Consider the following 15,837-nt stretch of genomic DNA (forward strand, 5'->3'; position numbering starts at 1 on the left):
CTTCTAATAACCTTCTAGTAACCTCCTTCTAGACCATTGCCCTTCCATGGGTCACATAGGGTCTTTAACTGCTGGGTGAAAATAAAATACATATATTTTGTCTACAACCATAGTTCTATAAAACTGTGTGTTACAAGTATCAGGGCTTGTAGGAAGATAGAGTTGGTGCAGGTAATTCAAAACCTAAAGAACTTTGAAAGCACTAACAAAAACAATAAAGTAAAGTGACTAGCAAGATTTATAACATTTTCCCAGCCTCTAAATCTAGGGACATCTTTGCAGCCTAAACTCTGGGGCTTATGCTTCCTCCTTTGAGATGTAATAGGTCCTGAGGGGAAGCTGCTTCTAAAAGAGACCAATTTGACCAGAATTAAAAATATCCAGGATATAGCCTTCTTCATCAGTCCATCATTTTACCAAAGGGGAAATGTTATTTCATCAGCAGTTACACTTTTGCTGAAGAGCATAACATGGAAAACCCAGTGGTTCTTGAGGCCTCTGTCGCAGCCACTATGGCACTAAAGGAAGAGACCTCTGGAGATTTTCAGTTTTTTTATTAAGATTTTCATATTTGCTGAAGCAAATATTTGTTTGCTTGTGAGAAAACATAAACATGTACAAAACCAATATGATTCCCCTGTGGTACTACTGCCCTCCTATTTCTCCATTGCATTTGAAAGAATTCACATTAAAAAAACGCTCTGGTGTTATAAAAGACTGTAGGTAATTTTATTGTTTGCTTATGTTGCTCTACATTCTTCAGGGTCACTTTATTTAAACTTGGGTATGCCTGAGTCTTGACAGCAGATGGAGATGTCTAAACCATCACTTGTGCTTTTGATACACACACTACATCTTTTTTTTTTTTTTTTTTTGCGGTACGCGGGCCTCTCACTGTTGTGACCTCTCCCGTTGCGGAGCACAGGCTCCTGATGCGCAGGCTCAGTGGCCATGGCTCACGGGCTTAGCCGCTCCGCGGCATGTGTGATCTTCCCGGACTGGGGCACAAACCCGTGTCGCTTGCACTGGCAGGAGGACTCTCAACCACTGCACCACCAGGGACGCCCCACACTACATCTTTTGAATCGGGTTTTAATCAATTCCAGTGTCAGAGGGTGACTTTCCTTAAACTGTCCCTGGATTTCAAGGGAATGTTATTGTCTCCTAGTTGCACACTAACTTGATTGGGGTAAGCTCTGAGTAATAATATCTTTGTGTTGGCATTTCCCCTGTCCATTGTGTTTGTGAGGTACTGACCACACTGGCAATATGAATAGCTAGGAGGCCTGAGATGGTATGGAGCTGATTCATACATTTCCTCACTTCCTCTACTCTGCTGCCAGTGTAAACCTGAACCCGTGCCATAGTACATAAACAGCAGAAATTGAATATTTGGTTAACTTATTCTTTTAGAGCCCATATGCAAAGCTCAAAGGTAGTGGTTCCTAAAAGTCAATCTATGGCAAGAAGAGAAAAAATAAGAATTATGAACTTTTTCATAGAGCAAAATGTATTCTATTTATAAATTGTTATGAGGTGATATCTTTACTACATATTTTGGGGTGGGTTATTCTTTGCATTAAATGCTTGTAGCTATGTTTTACTTTTTAAATTCTTAATTGCAGAATAAAAAGATAGCAATATTATGTTGGTTCCCAAAATAGTTAGAGGGATTTTACTAGTTCATGAAGTAAACATGCTTGGAACCACTGCTCTGGGGTGAGGTGCTTGATGTGGCTCAGAGCAGAGTCTCTGTCAGCCTGAGGAATGTTGCCCGTAAAAGAGGGGTTGGGGAGAAGCAAAGGTCGGCTTTGAAAAACTATCAGTAACCTCAGGTAACACTGGACAACCTAAGTTTGGACTTGGTGAGTGGATGAGTAATTTTAAAAAATGGAATAAAATCTTGTGTAAAACTTATTTCCCAGAAACTTGCACAACCTCCCTTTTATACAAATATTAATCTAGATAGACCTAGAATCTGGGGTAAAACATTTTGTTTGTTTACCTGAAGCGAAATTTTCAGGTAGTAATCATAAAAGGTGTGGAGAAAAATAGGAATGGGGGAAAAAGACTTAATCAAATGTGGAATACATACATACCTCCAAACTGCAAGTACCTAGAAGGTAAATGTGGTTTGTATTGATTCTCTGTTTACATCTTCCCACTGTTACCATATTCCCAAGGCATTGATTATAAGCATCTATATATGCCTGTTTACCAAAACAGGGAGAAATGTAAATAAATGAAGGAGAGACCATAACTTATGCTGATGTCAATTGAAATGTTTGTTTACATATTTATAGATGGGGAACTAGTCCAGGCACTCTGAAAAAGATGAGACTGTAGTGTTGTGACAATACTGAAAAATACTACTGACCCCTAAGTAAATTTCTGTGATACAGGAAAGGGAGAGCTGAGAAATGAAAGTTGAATACAGATTTTTTTAACAGTACAAAATGTTTTCTATTGGCCAAATTAAAAATGTAATATGTCTATCCCTTTCTCTTATTTTTTTTAAGGTCCCTCTGGAGTTTGATGAAAAGGCAGTAAGATGTCGTTGATTCCTCTACATTTAATTCACCAAATTATAACTTGGTAAGAGATATTTGATGTTTAAAAGCCTTTTGAGTCCTCAGAAATAGAAAGCTATGGGAACTGTGTTTTATTCATTCTTGTATTTCCAGCATCTCCATTTACATCTCCATTGTACATGGTTGGTATCGAATAAATGTTTGCTCAAAGGATGTATGTACACGGGCCAACAAAAAAACTAATTCAAACTTTTGAAAGCTTTAAATTCTCAGTGTTCAAGTGGTCTTTAAATGTGGTGGAATTTTTTTCTCTATGAAAATAACTTCCCTTGGTTTCTCTGTCTCTGAATTTTTCTTGTTCCTTCTGTGTCATCACACCTCACCATTCTAACTCCTTTCTTGAGCAACTTCATTGTCCAGGAAACAACTATTCTGGTGTCCAAAATCCTTGCACTGACACTTATGTCATCACTCCTGGAAAGCTGAATTCTCTGTCTCTAGCTCACATTTTGTGGAGTCCAGGCAAAGGCACTAGGAATATTTGAATCAGTCTGAATTTCAAATAGGTAGTAAAGATGGTTTCATACCCAGGTAATTCACCCTCATCTCATAAAATGTCATTGTATAAAGAATACCTTGAAAGGGGTATAAAATAGAACTAGATGAGTGTGTATGTGTGAATGCCTATGTGTGTGTATAAAGGGATATACAGATGTCTGCCTTTATCTCAAAAGATGGAGACCATAGTGACACAGTCTATGCTATTTCCATAGATTATAGCTAAACTGCACTGAGACTGCACAGACATAAAGTCTAAATAATCCTTTAAATAACTTTTTCCCTTGGAGATGGTAAATACATTCTTGAAAGCTACAGGTGTGACAAAGGATAAAAAACACATTTTTTCTGGATGACCTAGCCAATTTATGTCTAATTTTTTTATCTTTTAAAAATTCTTTCTTAGAAGAGTCAACTCTCCATGTGCAGATTTTTGTGGCACAGCCAGAAATCACAGACATATGGAATATATTTTTTACATTCTTAAGAAAAGTGTTGATAAGGATTATTTCTTAACCATATACCGCATATTATTGAAGATAAGTGATACTCAGAACTGGGATAATAATGACACATTCAGGGTGCTGATGATACCACTTAATCTAGTTTTAGGTATATTTCCTTAAAAAATATTGTACCTCTTTTGGTCACTCGTGTTTGAGGCTCTCAATCCTATACTATGTTATAGTACTTAATATTCATAAAGAGCTTTATCAACACATGGTTGATTTCCTGCAGAGATGGTACATTTTAAATTGGTTCTTATGTGTTATGTGCATCATCTTATCTTGCCTCTGTTCTACTCATCTCTCCAGCGTTCTATTATATTTAACAGTGATTTCATAAACCCGTTTCTTTGTTGTGCTTTAGGGAAAGGTTTGCTTGTATTTTGGGCTTCTGGCTACAGAGCTCTGTATCTGGTACACAGAGAGCTGCTGTAAAATTACTATTGGTTGCAATATCCTAGGTGTGAAGAAAGTGATCTGGTTTGGTCAATTCTCAGTGTAGCTTTTCTCTTTATTGGTATTTGTCTATTCTATTTTAATAAAACATTGGGTAGATGCAGGCAGAAAGCACCACAAATCAGTTCTATGATCCATGTAGCAGCTTTAGTGCGCTCGAACTGCAAAGGACATACTTTGCTGAAATTGTATATTCAATTGGTGATGTCTGCATTGAATTCTTTTAGACCTATTCTGTCTTTTAAAGTCCTGAAAACACTGGAGCAGTCTACTTTGATGAGGACTTATTCAGAACAAGCACACAATAAAGAATGAGATACTGTTTTCTCTATAGTACTGTGGCAGTAATAATGGACAAAACAACAGTCGTATTACATTTCCCTTTAAAGTTTTTAATTTAATAGAAAGTCGTTCTGTCCCTCAGCAAGTTTTAGTATATTCATTCATTAACTCTTCAAATATTTGTTGTGCTCCTGGTAGCTGCCGAGCACTGTATAAGGTGTGAGGGTACAAAAACCAGTTCCTACTTACAAGGTGATTTAACAGACTTGAATCCTTTTGTTTTCATCTAAATATAAATGTTGCATCACAATCTCTCAAACTATCCAATTGCTTGGGCTCCAAGGATGTAGAGGGCCAAAAATGCTTTTGATTTTGAGTCGAGAGAGAAACTTAAAAAAAAAAAATCGTCTTTCCTACTCAGCTGAGCCTAATCACTACTTCTCCCCCACTTAAGTTAATAGCTGCTTAATTTCCCACTAATTCAATCCTTCTTCATCCCTTCTCCCATTCCCTTTCCCTTCTTCTTGACAACCCAGAAGCATGGCCATTATTTCTTTCTGGTTCTCATTCATGTTGAACAGACCCAATAGCTTTTTGGTTGGGTTCTGAAATTATGGCAAAAAGACTGCAGCCATTTTGATCATCAGGTCTAGAAACAACCTTCTTTCTACTTTTAATACTGTGAAAATAAAAGGGTCAATGCTTGTGCTCCTCAGACAATAATGGAGTTAAAAACGCAAGTGGTTTTTAAAGTCAGATTAATTGAGGTATACTTTACATACAGTAAAATTCACTCTTTTTTATGTGTACTGTTCTATAAATTTTGACAATGTACACAGCTGTGTAACTACCACTATAAAACAATATAGAGAACGTTCTCATCAGCCTCCCCCAAATTCCCTGTGCCTCTTTTTTTAGTTAACCCCATTCACCCAATCACAGCCCCTGGCGTGAGTGATTTGTCCCTACAGTTTTGCCTATTCCAGAAAGTCATACAAATAGAATAATATAGTATGTAGCCTATGAGTCTGGATTCTTTCACTTAGATAATGCTCCTGAGATTTACTCGTGTTTATTGCAAATATTATCAGTTTGTTCCATTTTATTACAGTGTAGTTTTGCATTTATGGATGTGCAACAGTTTTGACCATTACCAGGTAATTAATATTTGAGATATTTCTAGATTTTGCCTATTATTAATAAAGCTGCTACAAACATTCACATATAGTTTTGATGTGGATATATGACTTCATTTCTCTTGGGTAAATTCCTAAGAGTGGGGTTGCTGGGTCATATAGTAAGTGTATATTTAACTTTGTAAGACACTGTGAAACTCTTTTCCTAAGGGGCCATGCCATGCTGCACTCCCACGGTGATACGTGAGAATTCCAGGTGCTCCACATCCCCGTCAGCATTTGGGGATGAGTTTTTGATTTGAGCCTTTCTAGTAGGTGTGCCATGGTATCTCATTGTCATTTTAATTTGCATTTCCCCAAGGACCAATGATGTTCAGCATATTTTTGTGTGCTTGCTTGCCACCCACATCTTTTTTTTTTGTGGGTGGTAAAATACACGTAACATGAAATTTATCATTAGTAGTCACTGGCAAACATTTATTTTCTGTCTCTATGAATGTGCTTATTCTGGAATTTCATATAAATGGAATCATTCAAGATGAGGCCTTTGTGTCTGGTTTCTTTCACTTAGTGTAACATTTTCAAGGTTCACCCATTCTGTAGCATGTACCAACTTCATTGCTTTTTATGGCTGAATGATATTCCATCTTATGAGTATACCACATTATATTTATCCATTCATCAGCTGGATTGTTTCTACCTTTGGCTATTGTGAATCATGCTGTTGTGAACATTTGTGTATACAGCTTTATGTGAACACATGTTTTCAATTCTTTTGGGTTTATACCGAGTATTGGAATAGATTGATCATACTGTAATTCTATGTTTATTTTATTCAGGAACTGCCAAACTGTTTTCCACAGTGGCTAAACCATTTTGTATTCCCACCAGCAAGGTACGAGCATTCCAATTTCTCTATATCTTTACCAGCACTTACTTTTCGTTTTTTAAAAAAATTATAGCCATCTTAGTGGTTGTGAAATGGTATCTCATTTGGTTTTAGTTTGCGTTTCCTTAATGACTAATGATGTGGGCATCTTTTCATGTGCTTGTGGACCATTTGTATCTTCTTTGGAGAAATGTCTATTCAAGTCCTTTGCCCAGTTTTAAATGGAACGGTTTGGCTTTTTGCTATTGATTTATAAGAGTTCTTAATATATTCTGAATAGTAGACCCATATCAGACAAGTGATTCACAAATATTTTCTCCTATTCTAGGGTTGTTTTTTCACTTCCTTGCTAATCCTTCTGTGCACACAAGGTCTGAATTTTGATGAAGTCCAAATTACCTACTTTTTTTTTTTCTTGTTACTTATGCTTTTGGTTTTATACTTAAGAAACCACTGCTGAATACAAGGTCATAAAGATTTATCACCTATGTTGTCTTCTAGGAGTTTTATGATTTTAGTTCACATATTTATGTTTTCAATCCATTTTAGGTGAATTTTTGCATGTGGTGTAAGGTAAGGGTCCAACTTCATTCTTTTGTATATGGATATCCTGTTGTTCCAGCACTATATGTTGAAGAGACTAGGCCTTTTCCATTGAATGTTTTGGGGAACCTTGTCAGAAATCAACTCACCACAGGTATGGGTTTATTTCTGGGCTCTTGATTCTATTCCATGATCTATATGTCTATTCTTATGTCATTACCACACTGTTCTGATTATGGTAGCTTTGCAGTAAGTTTGGAAATCAGAAAGTGTAAGTCCTCCAACTTTATTCTTTTTCAAGATTGTTTTGGCTATTTGGGGTCCCTTGCAACTCCATGTGAATTTTTGAATTAGCTTTTCCATTTCTGCAAAGGCCACTGGGATTTTGATAGACACTGTAATAAATCTGTAGGTCACTTGGGATAATATTGTCATCATAAAAATATTAAGTCTTGCAATCTATGAACATGAGATATCTTTTATTTATTTATTTAAGTCTTCTTTAATTTCTTTCAGCAACGTTTTGTGGTTTCATTGTAGAACTCTTACACCTCCATGGTTAAATTCACACTTATCCTTTGTGAAGTGCTCTTTCAAATCTTTTGCCCAGTTTTAAGTAATTGGGCCATTTGTTTTCTTATTACTGATTTGTGAGTGTTCTTTATATATTCTGGATACCAGTCTTTTACCAGATATATGTTTTTGCAAACATTTTCTCCAAGTCTATGGCTTGTCTTTTCATTTTCTTAACACTGCCTTTCAAAGACATTTTTAAAATTTTGATCAAGCCCTATTTATCAATTTATTCTTTGATGGTTTGTGCTTTTTGCATGCTATCTAAGAAATGTTTGCCAAACCAAAGATTGTAAAGATTTTCTCCTATGTTTTCATCTAGAAGTTTTATAGTTTAAGGTATTATATTTAGGTCTATGATCCATTTTTAGTTAATTTTTGTATACAGTGTGAAACTTGGACTTTTGAATGTAAAAGTGACATATTCAGTTTCTATTTTGCTGCTCACCCATTGTGTCATGTTAGGCAAAGCAGTCAATTTGAACCTCAGTTTCCTCATTTAAACAAAGATGCTTCCTGATCTGTCAGAATTGTTGTGAGGATCAAATGAAAACAAGTAAAAAAGTACTTTCTAAAATCAGAGTATAAACATTAATTATTATTTCTAACTGACAGCAGCCAACAGAATGATGGTAGAAGAATGTGTCATAAATGGAGGAAAGCCAGATCTCAATTACCATCAGTAGAGTGAGTGTTTAAAAGCAATAGATTTTAAATAGACCTGTGTTTGAATTACATTTTTGCCACTTCCTAGTGGATGAACCTCACACAAGGCACTGAGCTCTCAACTCCCCAACTTTCTGACCTATGCAATGGGGAAGGAGTATAAACCTTCACAGGGTAGAGATGAAGCGAGTTACATACAGAGCCTAGTGAGCTACACAGAGTAGGGGATTAATAAATGGCGTTTTTGAGAGAGAGAGAGAAAGAGAATGATTATGCATATACACTGTCTAATAAAATGATGGTGTAGATTGTCATGGTTTATATGAATGCTATAACAGATGACGGCAAGATCAAGATGAAAAGCAAGAATGTATCTTGCACTCTCCTGCCTCTGGAAAAGTGTACACAATGTTAGAACATCATTCCAACATCATTCCCTTTGCCCCTCTGACTTAATCTTGTAGGATTTAGCTCAAATGACATGTTCTTTTAGGAAGCTATTTATTACCACTTTCTCCTCAAATCTGCTCTGTGTGCACACAGTACATTGTGTATCCCTTTCTTAAAACAAACTGTACCATATCATGATTATCTGCTTATTGGTCAGCCTTGTTGATTATATGGGAAGGTCCTTGAATGAAGGGAGCTGTCTTTGAGTCTTTAGAATCCAGTATAATGTCTGGCACATAGTAGGAACTCAATAAATGTATGCTAAATGAAAAGATGAATATATATTATTAATTTCTAATGTTGGTATAAATAGCGTTTGTTAACTGAACTTTTTAGTTCAGCTTGTTAGTTTTAGAGCATAATACTGATGTCTATTCTAAACAGACCAAGTGGACTTCCCTTTATGGGAAAGGCCTATTTCTTTTAGGTTGTCCACACCCATATAATAACATCCATCATCCAGTTTTCAGTAGTAATACTGGGTGCAGATGAATATATTTTGCATTTGTACAGGAAAAATGACACAGCCTCCTTTTTAAAGTTTTCTGTAAAGTAATGCTGTTCAAAATAGCTTTTTTGGAAAAGCTATTGATGCTGACTACATGGCAGGGTAAGTTCCTGTCATGCGTACTTGAAAAAAAATGATTTAATTAAATTCATATGTGTTAAAACGTTGAATAGCTCATATAATATGGAATTTTATGAAAAGGGGAAATACCTGCCCATATACACTTCAATTAAACTGTGACTGAACATCCCTAATTCAATGATCAGAATTTCTCAGCTGATGATCTCATGCATATGTAGTTACCTCAGAATAAAGTGAAGCAACTGGCTAGTTCTGTGCTAGTGAGAAATAGGTGAGAGATTACTCAAAGGAATGCTCAGGACTGACACCTGTTAGATTTCCTGCTCTTGGTAGATTGGGTCATGCCATAGTCCATCAATCCCAAAGGGCCTGTTTTGGCTCTCCATAGGTTACTTACAGCACATAGGCAAGAGTGTTCTTGTGGCCATAATTTCATGCCAGGAAATTTTGACTCATGTCATAAATTGTGTTAAATTACCAGGCAAGATAGTTTCGGAATGAATGGCAAGAAGCTGAAAAATCTATAGGCTGAAAAAAACTGACAAGAGTTCCTTGTCCTTGTGTCCACAGGGATACACCACTTTTATCTCATCTTGTCTGATGTTAACAGTCCCTATGGTATGACTTAGTGTCACAGCCCCTGGCATTGAGTCAGTCCTTCTGAAATATCCTTATCCAGAACTATCTGTGTATGTGAAACAAAGAGAAAAGACAGACACTCTGAAAAGAGAAGAGAGTAAGAAAAAATTAAAAAGTAGGACAGCATGTGGGCATGAAGAGAGGTACCAGAAAAGAGAGCAAGAGACACACAGAACCCATCTACTAAGAAATAACCATGGAATCACTCCTCTCCTCCTCCTCCTCTTGCTACCCCTATTTAATAATATTAATTGAGAACTTGCTTTGTGCTAGTTTTGTAGTAAATGTTTTCTACTGTGTTCTCTCCTTTTATTCTGACCACAACCCTATGAGGGAGGTTCAGTTGTACCATTTACAGATGGGGCCCTAAGGCTTAGAGTTACAGTCTAGCTTGCTCAAAGGCACTGGGAGAGCTGAGGTTTGAACCGAAGTCTGTCTGACTCCAAAGTCCAAGATCATAATCACACCACGTTATCAAAAATCCAGGAATTACAAGACACAAATATGGGAGAAAAGTCTTAGTGGCAGAATGACCAAAAGAGCATGATTTTATCCTAGAAATAAATTACAAAACAAAACATCTAATGTATTTAACTGATAAACACAACTGATTATTGTCTTTCAAAGCACTTATCCTAGAAGGCCTTATGGTTAAATCTGTAGTGCACTGGCCAATGTCTTTTAGGGGTAGCAGCTTTTAGAATCAGCTTACTAGACACATTAAAACAGATTAAATACAAAGAGCTATATTTCTTTAGTTCCATAAAAACATTTAAGAAAATTGTCAAGATTGGCCATCCATTTTATTAAAAAGATTTAAGTCCAAATGACTTTGGTTGTTTCTAAAACATTAAATTCAAGCTTAGCTTTCAAAGACCTGATTCAACTGATTACATGCTGAGGAATATGTGTCCGGCTCTGAAAGAGATGCCTGATCTTGTTAAAATAAGGGTGTGGCTTATTAGGGTGACTGACTATGTTGAAGGGGGCAATCATTTGGACTCATAATTTTGGTATATTCATACAATCAATCAGTCACTGCTTTTCAGTTTCAACCTGCCTAAGAGAAGAAAATGAGGATGAAATAGAAAATACGTAAGAAAGAAAAGGAAAAAATGGAAATGTCAATTACCACCTGATCTTCCAATGCTGAAATCAGACACAGCTACCGGCCAGAAATTAATCTCATGAGGGAATAATGTAAATATGTGGGTGACCTCAGGCTTTTCTGTGTACACATCCCCCCTCCGCCACCAAACACAAACCTCTAAAGAAAATTCTGGCCTTAAGCTGTTGCACATTTCCTCTTTTCTCTTTTATTCCTTCTAACTCCTGGGCAGTACTATGTCAACCAAGGTAATCAACTGGGGAAGACCTGAGGAAGCCAAAATGGGGAATTTGCATTGAAAAGGTCTAAGATTTACTTATCTAAGAGTCGGAAAAAAAGAGAGTCAAAAGTGAGGAATGTGGGGCTTCCCTGGTGGTGCAGTGGTTGAGGGTCCGCCTGCCGATGCAGGGGACGCGGGTTCGTGCCCCGGTCTGGGAGGGTCCCACATGCCGCGGAGCGGCTGGGCCCGTGGGCCATGGCCGCTGGGCCTGCGCTTCCGGAGCCTGTGCTCCGCGGCGGGAGAGGCCACAGCAGTGAGAGGCCCGCGTACCACAAAAAAAAAAAAAAAAAAAAAAAAAAAAAATAGTGAATGGGAATGGGAGGCTGAAGAGAGGAAAGAAAAAAAACAGATAAGCCTGCATGGCTGATTATCAGGGAAAACTCTGTGGAAAACTAGAGTTAAGGGTGCAAAAAGATTTGAGGGAGCTTCTAGAAGTGGGATATATAAGGAATGAGAAGAGAAACTTCAAAAAGTACTGCTAAGGGGCTTCCCTGGTGGCGCAGTGGTTGAGAGTCCGCCTGCCGATGCAGGGGACACAGGTTCGTGCCCCGGTCTGGGAAGATCCCACATGCCGCGGAGCGGCTGGGCCCGTGAGCCATGGCCACTGAGCCTGCACGTCCGGGGCCTGTGCTCCAGAATGGGAGAGGCCACAGCAGTGAGAGGCCCGCGTACCACAAAAAAAAAAAAAAAAAAAAAAGTACTGCTAAGGATGATGAATTTGGGATATTCTTTAAAGTTCTATAAAAGATACTAGTAAAGATGAGAATTACTTTACATTCCTTTTGGTTGTTGAATTTTGTTTCTTAGACCACAACACAAGACTGGGCTAATGAGGGGTTCTTGATTTGTTTGGGTTATAGGAGTATAACATTTACAGCAGGTGTCCTTAATGCTGGATTCATGGGAGGACTTTTAGGTTGTTTATATTGATACATTTTCATAATTAGATGTGATTTTGTGTTTATGTGTACATGTATATTTTGAAAGGATGAGCATCTTCATATTCATAGCTTTGATCAGATTCTTACAGAGTTCACCATCCTTCTCCTTAAAGAATATAAAAGGACTACCATTGAGGAGAGAGAATGTACAGTCTCAGGGCAAAAGACCAAGTGAAAAGAACATAACTATAGAAGATAACTAATTTCTAACTTTACAGCAAAAGCTTAACAGTCTAGTCCAAATCCATTTATTTTTGCCAAAGATACCAAGGTATTCATTTACCACCTGACTCTCCTCCCCCCCTCAAACTCCTCTCTTGATCTCCTTGGTATTTGAAATAGATTCAGTGATTTTTTAAAAATAAAGTAATCCATGAATGTGCTAAGTGAGAGAAAAATCCACTGAAATTTTCAGGAACTACAGAAAGATGGGAGAAAATCAGCATTAAACTCGCAAGCAAATCATACATTTATTATAGTTTGGGAAAGGCATCATGATAGACTTGAAACAAAGGAAGGCATAGCAAATAATAGTGGTGAGAGTATTAGCGTTATCATACTGATTAAGTGTCCCCTGTCAATGTACATGGAAAGGTGTTTTCAGTTATTACTCTTCTGCTGAACGGATTAATATATCATACTTGTTACAGAAATCTTAATTCAATGCATCACAGCCTAGGCATCAAGTTATATTAACTGGATAAACATTTAAATAATGGAAGGCAAATATCTGCAAAAGGGAGGAACTGAGAATCATGAAAAATCTGCCATTGCTTTGTTATGTTTGTTTGAACACCTACTCAAGTGTTTTATTCAGACCCCAAACGGGAGGCACAGAGCAGCTCCCAAGTCTTTCAAACACGCCTTCTTTCTTGATCTGCCTCTTTCCTTAAAAGCAGCACCCACAAAAAAGCAGCGTTATCTTACTCAAGACAAAAAATTTGACTTAGTGTCTTAGGAGAAGGCTTTCAGCAAAGATTAGTCTCTAGGATTCCATGGGCAGAGTATTAGACATGTCCTAGGCATTCGTTAAATGCTTATGGAATAAACGACTAACCAAATGAATAAATGAACAACCATCTTTCACCCCCCTGCTGCCACTGTGGATATATGACATTAGAGGCAGGAGAAGGCACGAAGAGCATCATCAGGGAAACAGAAAACTGCCCCCTCACAAAATTCTCCCTTACCTCTTTCAGAGAGCAGCCACTTCCTAAAGTGGCTGCTCTTAAAGCTTTAAAGGGCTGGTGGTCTCCCCAGAGGTTTTATGAGAGGAGTGGGAGATACTGCCTCATAAAGGAATCTACCAAAGAATTCTGGGGGAAAGAAGGGTGTGCTAGGCAGAAATAAGGCTCTCCCCACCAAGATGTCTACATCCTAACCCCTAGAACTTGTAAATGTTAAATGTCAAGAAAGAGTTAAGGATACAGCTGGAATTAATGTTGCCAATCACTGGACCCTGAGATGAGCAGAGTGTCCTAGATTATGCAAGTGGGTCCCATGTAATCACAAGGGTCCTTTAAGGAAGACTGAGGCAGGAGAAAAGGTCAGAGTGATGCAATATGAGAAGGACTTGACCTGCTGTTGCTGACTTTAAAGATGGAGGAAGGGGTCTCAAGCCAAAGATTGGGGGCAGCTTCTAGAAGATGTAAATGGCCAGAAAATGGATTCTCTCTTAGAGCCTACAGAAAGAAACACAGCCCTGCCGACACTTGGATTTTAGCCCACTGAGACCCATCTTGAACCTCTGACCTCCAGAACTGTATGATAATAAATTTGTGTTGTTTTAAGCTTCCGAACTTGCAGTGATTTGTTACAGCAGCCATTCAAAACAGAGGGTCAGTGAAGAGGAGGGAAGGACCTGAGAGGCAGGTAGACTAGTTTTGTCATTACTAGCCATGGGGCCTTAGGGAATTTATTTCCTGTTTTTGAGGCTTTGTTTTTCTCATGGCTGTAGTGGGTTAAAACTAGCAACCTCATAAGGCTACTTTTGATGTTAAATGAGATCACATCTTTGAATCGCCCAGCTCCAGGCCTGTTGCACTATGCAATGTGGGTGTTCATCATTGTGATCTCTCTTCCTTTTTTTCTTCCCTACCCTCCACAGTCACTGAGTGCCAGGATGCAGGGTAGGCAATACAAAAGAAGAGAAAAATAAAATGCATGGAGATGGGGAGTCCAGCCTGAGAGGCCTGGGATGGGGAATCCATACCAACCACTGCTTCCTGAGGCAGGGACCCCAGTCCTGTAGTCTATCTAGGATTTTATAAAATGAGGGTTTGAAGGGCTGTATCATTTGTTTGTCAGTGAGAAAGAAGGGAAGGGAGCGGGTGGAGTGGGAAGAACAGGAGAAGGTTTGGGTGAAGCAGGACAGAGGAAGGAGGAAAAGAAATGAAGGGTGAGACCCAGGCTGGAAGAAATAAAGGGCAGGATTCTCCTGCAAGGGGCATCAGAAATGAGGGAAACTTCAAAGTCAGTTGGCTGTTCTTTCTTTTTTTCCCCTCTTTCCATACCATTCTTCCCTCAGTTTAAGCACTATATAAGACCATATTCATATACAAACATTCATGAATTCATTTCAGGTAGAGCTTGTGTGCTGGGATGGCAAGGGAAAAGGGTGAACTGACATTTATGTTAAATTTCAAGGGTTAAGATGAACCTTTTAAGACCATTGGAGAAGCATTCTCTTGGGAATAATAACTGAACACTAACTGGCTAAATGTTATTAAGTCTCTGGACCTGTCACTAATTAGCCTTTTTCCTAAGGTGATATGGGAGATCTCTCTATTGAACAATGTAGGTAAGATCTCTGCTATAATGACGTTATGTTCTGTAGAATGTTGGTCAAGGTACTATGAATAGTGGAAAATACAAACCTCTAAATTTGAATGACATCTTATTCCCCTCCAGGCTTTGCAGCCAATGTAGATTTCATGACTTTAAATGTACTGGGATAATTTCAAGGGAGAACATCCAAATTGTAATAAAAATCATTGTTAGAGTTTGGATGTACTTTGTGTTCAAAGATTTTTTTAATTAAATTTTGTGACATTGCACAACTTTGACTAAGTCATTTTGTGGGCAAGTCAAATCTATTTCTACTAACACATTAAATTTTAGGAAATAAGTAGATTTTAACCCACCTTTTCAGTTTATTAATAAATTATTTTGAGGAAGTCACAAGAAGAAACTCAGAAACTATCATTTCTTCTAAAAGAATGTATATAAATTGCGAAGTGACTTTCTGTGTAATATATCTACCTTCAAATTATATCAACAAGATTATTTCCTTGTTTTCTTTTTCAGGCCAATTTAAGATTAAGTTAAATATCACTTAAAGACATTAGCTATTGAGATTTTAAAAATTGTTTTAACAGGAAAAAGTAAAGTCTTTTAAAGTGACCATGATGTGTTTAAGTAAATATTTTCCCAGAAGGTTCAGTGTATAATTTAACTTGAGAAGATATGGGTAAACACATAGACCTGCTGCAATATTTTAGGAAGTAATTTACCATTTCCTCTGATTTTGGAAAGTCCTTTAAAATAAACAAAATCTGCTGCGATTTCTCACAACCACTTTTTTTAAAGGCTTCACAGCTTTGGTAATCAATAGTGCTGGTAAGTCAGGTAATCAATGTGCTCCGAAATCTTCGGAAAAAATAGACAAGTCACTGCTTCTTTCCTCCTTCT

The 15,837-nt window shown here is 37.6% G+C and overlaps 1 protein-coding gene across 3 annotated transcripts in view; it reads right to left on the bottom strand.

Annotated features, from left to right (window-relative positions):
- Positions 1-15,837, bottom strand: part of RNLS (renalase, FAD dependent amine oxidase) — a 305,450-nt gene that overhangs the window by 38,630 nt on the left and 250,983 nt on the right. The gene's annotated exons all lie outside the window — the stretch shown is intronic.

This window comes from Mesoplodon mirus (assembly GCF_964341445.2).
Source record: "Mesoplodon mirus genome assembly, chromosome: 2".
NCBI classification, from domain to species: domain Eukaryota; kingdom Metazoa; phylum Chordata; class Mammalia; order Artiodactyla; family Ziphiidae; genus Mesoplodon; species Mesoplodon mirus.